The sequence below is a fragment of the Otolemur garnettii genome, unplaced genomic scaffold, assembly GCF_000181295.1.
Source record: "Otolemur garnettii isolate 467f Iridium unplaced genomic scaffold, OtoGar3 scaffold00008, whole genome shotgun sequence".
NCBI classification, from domain to species: domain Eukaryota; kingdom Metazoa; phylum Chordata; class Mammalia; order Primates; family Galagidae; genus Otolemur; species Otolemur garnettii.
Genome location: NW_003852403.1, coordinates 9,326,425 through 9,335,726, shown reverse-complemented (window position 1 = coordinate 9,335,726; position 9,302 = coordinate 9,326,425). Strand labels below are relative to the sequence as shown.

At 37.3% G+C, this 9,302-nt stretch overlaps 1 protein-coding gene across 1 annotated transcript in view; it reads left to right on the top strand.

The window, feature by feature from the left end:
- Positions 1-9,302, top strand: part of LRMDA (leucine rich melanocyte differentiation associated) — a 1,056,075-nt gene that overhangs the window by 839,526 nt on the left and 207,247 nt on the right. The gene's annotated exons all lie outside the window — the stretch shown is intronic.

Below are 9,302 nucleotides of genomic sequence, written 5' to 3'. Positions count from 1 at the left end.
TGCATTGGTATCAATTTATTTTTACAAGCAGAGGGGCTGATGTATTTGGGAAAGGCACTGACAGCAGATCTGGCCTGGCTTGACAGAGCTGGCTTCACCTCATTTTGGAAAACTACTTTGGTTCCAAGGACAGAACTTGACCTGTAGCCCTTGAGAATAAAAAACTCTGTGAGAGGAAGATACGCACATGAAGCAAGTTCCTCCTTTTAAGCCAAAATAAATCAAGCCTCTAGGACTACCATGACATAGTATTATTTCTAAGACAGTTCTACAAACCCAAATGGGAAGTACTATATGTAGCTACTTCCTAGAGATGGTTAGACCATCACAATAACGCAGTGAATCTATGCGTGGAGTCGTAACGAGGCTAGACTCTCACCCCTGCTCTCAAAAGGGATCTCAGGAGTGCTTTTCTGCTTGACAAAGAGAGGTGCCAAGTTCATTTATGGAATGAATATTTAATTACAAAGTATAACCATGTTCTTGTCAGGGTTCCTGCGAAAGGTAGCAAAAGCCAAACAACATTAGCCCTACCTCTCAAGAAATAAACTCTGCTTGAAGAGATGAGATGGCAAACAAAATTAGAGGGAAGCAAAAATAAATCACAGCTAATTTCAATGAGCAATGGCTCAGATGATCCCTTTTGTAATCTTTACCTTTATTATAGAGACCAACTGCCTGGATTTGTGCCCCAGCTCTGAGCCCCACCAGTAACCTAAGAACCTGAGTGAGAGAGTGTGAAGCTACCAACTTTCTCTCGTCCTCAGCTGCCTCATCTGTAAACCAGAACTAGTTGGTGTTGTAACTCCTTCATGAAACTGTGGGAAACTATGTAAATTAAGACATGACAAATGTTTGACAGTGGTCCAGGACACAAAGTAAGCACTATTAAGTGTTAGCTATTTTTAACCATTATCATGGTCATGATCATGACTATTATTACTATTATCGTCTTATTGTCAGTACAAGTGTGACTTAAAGAGTTTTAGTAAATTGCCAAGGTCAGATCCTGTCTCTAAACCTTGGTGAATAAAGCGTCAGAGCAGAGAAAAAGGAGAAATAGGTAGTATACAAATTGTGAATAAGTCAGGGCACAATCCTTGAAGCTTAGCCTTTAAAGCTTAATTATTTTTTTTTGTTTTTAAGACATCATCTTGCTCTGTAACCCAGACTGGAGTACAGTGATCTATAGCTCACTGCAGCCTTGAACCCCTGGGCTCGAGCAATCCTTCTACCTCAGCCTCCTCAGTACCTGGGATTACAGGTGTGCACCACCATTCCTACCTAATATATATCATTTTTTTTTTTTTTGCAGTGATGGATAATCTCTTTGTTTCCCTTCTACTTTGGTCTCCCAAAGTACTGAGATTATAGGTGTGAGCCTTTGCACCTTGCCAAATTAGTCCTTTTCTTTCTTTCTTTTTTTTTTTTTTTTTTACCATTGTTTCCATTGTAGATGTAAAATAGACCTTTTCTCTGTAGCTCCAAACATACTTTAGATGCTATTTGATGAGGGTTAAATGTAGTGGTGTACCAGTAAATTTTTAGCAGTCAATTTTCTAGGAAAAAGTATATGCATCTATTTTTATTTATACTTATATTCATATGTATAGTATTGCACTTATGGATGATGTATAGAACATAATTTATAAATAAAAACTAAATATATGTATATAATACTCTTTATATAAATGTCATACAACCCCTGATTCTCACAGATACTTTCAACGATTTTGGCCAAACTCTGGTATCTTAATGTCTATCAGTATTTGTGTTTACAATTGAGGCACAAGTGCAGTTCCAACAGGAATGCTGGTTGATATATTTTTTACTGTAATGGGCATGTCAGAATTTCACTCATTCATCAGCAACATGAACAACTGCTTTATTGAATTGGATAATCGTTTTTGAATATTGGAAGAATGTTTCCTTAAGTTTTTGTAATCCTGATGTAATGGCTACAGACACAACATCCTTTTAAATTCTGCCTGCACGATTAATATTTTCTCCATTCCTTTACATTTGCCAAGTCAACAAACCAGTAAGTCAAGCTCAACTTTGTGGCGCTTGTCAATTTTTGCCACAATACTCCCCACATGGCCTATGTCAGTAGACCATTCCTACCATGGGGATTAAATAACCATAGTTTCCAGAGAATAAATGATAGAAAAATTTTGTGAAATAATTAGGAAATGATGACTTTTGATATTACTTTTGCTTTTAAGATAATTTATTCAATTGTAAGTATATATGATTTAAATAATATCTGTGTTTTACAATAGACTCACGATATTGTTAAAAACTTAATCATTGGTTTTTTGTGAGCTGGTCCAGGTTAAGTCTAGCACACCACTGGTTATATGAGCGCAAAACCCCGAAGAGATCTGAAGCACTCATATATCTACCCTGCACAGCTAATTATTTTATTTATTGTTTAATAAGCTGACAGTTTTATTTATATACCAGACTACAAAACATGCTGCATATTAATGTGAATTGAATCCTATCTCACTAGAAATATATTACTAGCTTTTGCATGTGTGCTAAATAAACCTAGTAGGATTTTCTTTCCCAGGCATCTTTGAATATCAAGTTCATTGTACAGGGATTGGGAATCTGGCTACTGAATCACATGGTGCTGTTCAAAATTCTCAATTGTCCACATTCTAGCTGGATATTCTTGAACGAGTTATATAATTAATTGCTTTCTAAATCTCAAGATCCTCATCTATAAAATGGTAATAATAATGACACTTATGTTATAAGTTTGTTGAGAGGGTTAAATGAAACAATGTGTATAAAATATCTCAAGGAATGTAATGTACACACACATTCATTGTAGGTTGTGATACATTAACATTCTGATTCTGTTCTATGTTTCAATGTATGACATAGCCTGTATCCTCAGCAAGAATTGATTACCAGCAAACTATTAACTTGTGTTCTGTCATATTTCTATAAATAATGATAATTATTTATAGATAGGATGTTCTGCCTTTAGTAAAGTTACCCAAGTTATTAGTACATCTCTTATTTGATAATCTTTTTGCAATATTTTGGGAAGCTGTTTTGTGAGGCGCAGATAGGCATTCATGGTCAATTGAAAACTTGGCCTATAAATCTTGAAGTCTACAGTTCCTCAAAAGGGAAAAGTGCCTGTTGGTAAGGATGGAAGGGAAAACAGAGCAGTGGTCAGGAGGGGAGCATGGTAAAAACCCAGGGCACCAGGGCATAGAGGTGTGTGGCTGGGCAGATGAGTTGGGCTTTCAGGGTCAGGCTGACTTTGTTTCCGATCACACTCTGAGCTTTAGAACCGTGTAGCCTTGAATATGCTATTTATCTTTCCTAGGTCTCAGTTTTCTCATCTTTCAGATGAGAAGAATAATTTGACTTGTCTCATGCATTGGAAAACCATTAGCACTTTGTGCACATTCCAGAAATACTAGCTCCTATCTCACACTTTTCCCACTTTCTTTCTAATCACCTTTTTCCTCCTTAGCTTTAATTTTCTCCCCTCCTCTTCTTCCATCTCTTTTTCAACATTTAATGGGAGAGATTGGAAAGACACCTGCTGGAATATGTGTTATTTCCAAGTATCCTTTGTGTGTGAGTAGAGTTTTGGTTTTAAACAATTTAAATTATAAGAAGTAATGATAAAATGATAAAAATGATAAAATGATAAAAATGATAAAAATAAAGTTAAAAAACTCAAGCCACCCCTATTCTTTTGATCTTTTCTTAACTAATGTCTACTTATTGAAAATTTCATGTGGCTAAAATCACAGCATGTGTACTATTTTGATATTTGCTGTGTTCACTTAATATTATACAATTAACATTGTTGCATATTTCTCTCTTCCTTATACTTAGAGTTTTACTTGGTTGCCATATGAAATTATAATTTTCATAATATCAAATAGTTAGATTGTTTTATTCTTTATCCCATCATAGGTAATTAGATTGTTTTATACTTTATCCCGTCTTAGGTAAAAGCATCTGCTAAAAGTACTTTGGAAGTCACTGCCGCTGATTATTTATATAATAGCCCACAAAATGCCAAGCCACGGCACTTCCTTTTTCTTTCCTGGTTTCTTCCTTCCCTCCCTCCTTTTCTCTCTTCCTCCTTCCTTTTCATGGGTTTTTAGGAACTGCTACTCTGAGTCAGGTGCCGTTTTGGGCACCAGCAGAATCACCCCCTGTAGATGAGGTAGAAACAAATGGAAAGTTGCAGGCTGTTGCCTTCCCAGAGTTTTCTGATTATAGAGAGGCCTTTGGCACGATGCTCCTGCCCAGCTCGCCTCTCTGCTGACCACCTTCTGACCTGAATTACCCTTCACTTCCCTCACTCAAACTAATATGCGTCTTCTGCCCAGACTCTCCCCTCTGTTCCACTGGGGTCCTGGTCTCTTGGTTATGAACTCACACTCATCCTTTACCTTACCATTTTTTCCCTCCCAATTCCTTGGTTTCTGACTCTGGACAAGACAAGGATGTTGTTCCTGCTCTCAAACCTGCTTATCTTTTCTAAGTTAACCCATCTCTCATTGGCCTTTCCGTCTTGCCTTACGCTGAAAGGCATGGCTCCTTCACCTTGGCGTGAAGCAGGAAGCTTCAGCCTTCAAGGTGTTTCTTTAGTTTGTCTAATTTAATTCTTCAGATCATGGCAAGTCTGTATCTTCTGATTCTGACAACTTGTCCCATACTTTAATGTTGCATTACAGTCATGGTGCATGGTTTTATTCATTCAGTCATCCTGCATTGACTTCCTCCTGTATTTCTGGCAGCATGTTGGATACAAAAGTTAATAGTATAGTTAATTTCAGAAAGTAAATATAGTTAATCTTAAAAACTCTGTTAGTATGCCTGAGAAACGAGTAGACATAATTACTATTACAGTGTTTAAGTGTCCTAATAGAAGTAAAAAACAGTGTTCTGTATAATACAGAGCGTGGAAGTAGAAGGGTTGTGCCTTGAGTTGGTAACCCTTCATACCAGTATTAATCGTGGTATTTTTTTTTTTTTTTAATGAGCTGGGACTCCAACCAAACTCCTCATTTTATTTTCCTTGGTATTGTCAGCACAGGGCCTGGCCTATAGTAGGTGGTTATTAAATACATGATAACTAAACGAGTGATGCTTTTTTCTTTATGAGGGAAAATAAATGTTTTTAGAAGAGTCAGCTTTAGACTCTGGTTTCAGGGGATGAATTGTGATGAAAAGTGAAGATTGCTTTTACTTGAAAGAGGCTGACAAATTTCTCAGAGCCGGGATCACTTTATGCGGTGTGTGATTTAAGGGTGAGTGAGCATGCCAAAGCGCTCCACTTGAGCTGAGTGATGGGGAATGAGTTGTGGACCTGTGGTCTTCGATGGTATTTTGTGAAAAAGAGTGGGAGATTTATGGCTATTAAACAACTTTGTAGCTGCCCCCTTCTTGTTTCCAAGTCTGCCAAATCTCTCCTCCTGTGGTCTATGTCACGTTCCTTCGGCGCGGCCATGACGTTCAGAAATATCCACTGCACGGCAGTTTTTCATTGAATGCACCCATTGGAAAGGGACTTGAATTTTGCACATTTATCTGAAGACATTCATTTTCCGTAATAGCTGAGTGAAATTCTCACGTTGTAAGTCTCTCCTAGAGTGCACTGTCCTTTCCCTGAATCTGTGCCAACAGGGTTGCCAAAGTGAATGCCTTCTTTCCTGCATTATGGAAATTGCACGGTGCCGTATATTACAGACTATTACCTTTATTGGTGTGAGTTTAAAAAAATATTAGCAGCTTTCCAATTGTGAGCAGGAGAGGACTCAAGAAACCGTCAGAGGGTGTGTTGATATATCCTCAGCTGAAGGACTTCCAAGGCTGGAATGAGAATTTCCTTCCTTGGCGTGAAAGGGATCCATGTTTACCGTTATCAGCTTTCTCCCATTCCATAGGTCACACTCGGTAGTTTTAGAAGAAACAGAAATGGGACATTTCATCACAAAAGCCAATCAGGGATGGCATTAATCCACGTGATACAAGCAGTAGAGAATTGTTAGAGGAAATTTTCTCTCCTTATAGGTTTATAGCAAGGCATGGATTAGAGAAGAAGCAGGGGTTTTCATCTTTTCAATGTTCATGCTTAATTTTGAGAAATTTCAAAAATATTGAAAAGTGAAAAAAAAATGAACATGTGAAGCTACCATTCAGAATCTGTAATTTCTAATATTTTGACCTATTTTTTCAAGTCTTTAAGTGAAAGAAAAGACCATGATATGTAAAGCTGAAGCTCCCCCCCTCACATCCCCTTAGTCCTATCACCCTGCCCCTTGGCAGAGGCAGAGACAACCATTTTCATGGATTTAATGTACGTTTTGAAATAATTTTTAGATGTTTCCATACACCCAGGATGAAAGAACTACATATTTACATAAATAATATTATGCTACATTTATCATTTTGCAACTTGCATTTTTACTCCATATTAAATTTTTAGATGTATTCAAATTGAGATCTATAAATCTGGTTTACTGCTCTTAAATGCAAATATTATTCTGTCATATGAATATACAACATTTTATTTATCCATTTTCCTCATTGACAGACATTTGAGTTATTTCTAATTTCTCCCGTTATAAATAATGCTGCACCAAACACTGTTTTATGTCTCAACTGCAGACCTGTGCGAAATTTTCCATAGTGTATATATTTTAAATGAAATTGCTGCCCCAATTTTCAATTTTATCAGATATTGCTAAATTACTCTCTGAGGTAGTTGAACCAACGTGCTTTCCCACCAGTGAGCAATGAGAAGATAAGTTTCATTGCCCTTTGTTCTCACTGGTACTTATTATCCTGAAACTTAAAAGTTTGCCAATATGATGAATAGAAAAATCATATCTTGTTTTAATTTGCATTGCCATCAGTGTAGAAAATTTGAGCAAGTTCCCTTATGTTTTCTGACCATTCAGATCTTCTCTTCTTTGAATTGCATGACATTTCCTTTGTCTACTTTTTTCTGTTGTATTTTGTATTGATTTAGGGGTAGTCTGCACGTATTCAGATACTAATGTTTTATTGTAGGTATTGAAAATATTCTCTACCAGGATAATTTGAAAAGCAAAATGTGAAAATATAGTTCAAGCAGTTAGAAACTTTGGTGAGGACTCAAAGATGGGAGAGTCAGAGTCCTAAAGATACAGATTTATGCAAATCTCCTCATTTCCATTGTAATCCAGGTAATAGGAACCATTATTTATGTTTCTATTAGTTCATACTCATTGGACTATGTGACTTCAGTTTCAAGATGAGTTCTTTAAACATTTTCTTGTCCACTTCTCTGATAGGATAATTTTGCTTTTCTGAATCATGCTTCTAAGCATAAAATATAGAGAACAAGTATGAACACCTCTATTGGAAAGATCACATGGGCTTCCTTCTGATCTACACCAAGTCAAAGAGCTGAGCTGATAGTTGGACTCTTGATTTGTGACTTTTCTAAACATCCAACCTGGGAAGTCCCACCAGGAAGGCATGGTTTGCAAAATTATTCTTCTCCTGGCTTCTTTTCCACGACTTGAGTTTATCAATGGACACTGATCAGCAAAGTAATTCAGGGCTGCCATAGAACGATGACGACAGAAACAACTGAAGCCACACCATTTTTGCTCTGTCGACAACTGAAAATCAAACTAAATATCTCTTTTACTCTTGGTCTCTTGGTTAGAACATGAATGTTTTGCCAAGTCAGAGGTATTTGCTAAAAGGTAGCATTTGTTCTAGTAATTTTAGAAAAAGCTGTCATCAAATTGTCAACAGCTCGAATCGAGATTAAAAGTTCTAAGAAATATCCCAATACAGCCACCAAAAGCTCATATTGGATGTTAGGGGGGTTTTGTATTTTTTGTTTTGTTTTTAGCAATGAGATGGAGCAGAAACATTGATGGAGAGAAAGGCTGTGACTTCTTACAGAGGAAATAGGGTATAACAGATCTGTGGCAGGACAGTCCCCACTCCCCTTGCCCAATAGGTCCTGCTTCAAGCATTGAACAGATGCCATATTTAGGACACTGTGTTTTTTGCATTATGTAGAGATTACAGGAGACCTTGAATCACAAATTAAGGGATAGCTGGTGACTGTAATATTTGATTTTTAATCTAATTTCCAACTCTTACACATTCTTGCAATGTCTTACATGTCTAAGGACATAGTATCTAGCAAAAGTTTTCTCTACTTTTTAAAATGTTTTTCTTGGTGACTGGCTTTTATCTTGCTGGACCCAATAGCTTTGGATCAAGCTTTAAACACTATCTATATGTTTGCCTTGGAGCTGGAGTGAAGAAATGCTACCTGGAATCTGTGTCTACCAAGGGACAGGGCTTCTGCTTTTGCCCCATTCAGAACTCTTTCTGTAAGTCTCTGCTGAAAGCCGCTTAGTCAAACATCTCAAATGTCAGAACCGAAGTTTAAAGGGTTTTTCGAGCAAGGAAGTCTAATCTCCTACTTATTTTTTGATTCCTATAATATAGGTAATCTCTTTGGAGAAAAGGCCTGTTTCTAGGAGGGCAAATATATCCCATAAAATGTATTTCCTATTCCGGAAAGAAAAATGTAGCATTAATGAAATTTACTTTTTTATGAGGCTTGGAAAGGTTGTAAGCTTAGGATTTTGATCCTAGCAGATGTTCTTTTTTGGATATTAAAAAGAAAAGTTGCATTTGATTTAGAAATCTCAGTTAAGAGGTATAGTGGTAATGCTTCTTGTTATAAGCATTCACCATCTGAATCTGACATACTGGTCATCTGTTCTGAGTGACAGCTGACCCCACACTGAAGGATTTGCTTCTTGCTTTAGTTCACAAGGAGGTGAGTTAGAAAGAGAGAGACTGACGGACCATTCAGGGCCATCCCAGACACAGTTCTATGGTTAAAGAGCTATTTGTGTATGGTAAAATAGCATCATCTCAGATACATTTTGTGTCACGTTCTTTTAGGCCTTGGAATGACAGAGTTTGTGGATAACCACTATATCCCAAATCCACATTTTAGATAGATTTCTCAGTGCTGTTGTTACACTTAGGCAGAACCCCCATCACATAGTTTGAGATGATTTACATCCTTCTCTCTGGTGACTTAGACCCATTATCCAGTCTTAGTTGCTTGGTTTCTCTGGCCCCCATGCCTCGGGGCCCACTGAACCCAGCCCAGGTTTTCCCCATCCACCCTGGAGTCAAAGCTTAGCCCCCTCACTGGTTTCCATAGAAATCTGTGCAGAGCCCCAGCCTAAACTTCATGGGAAGTACTGTGATAGAAGGCTATCTAC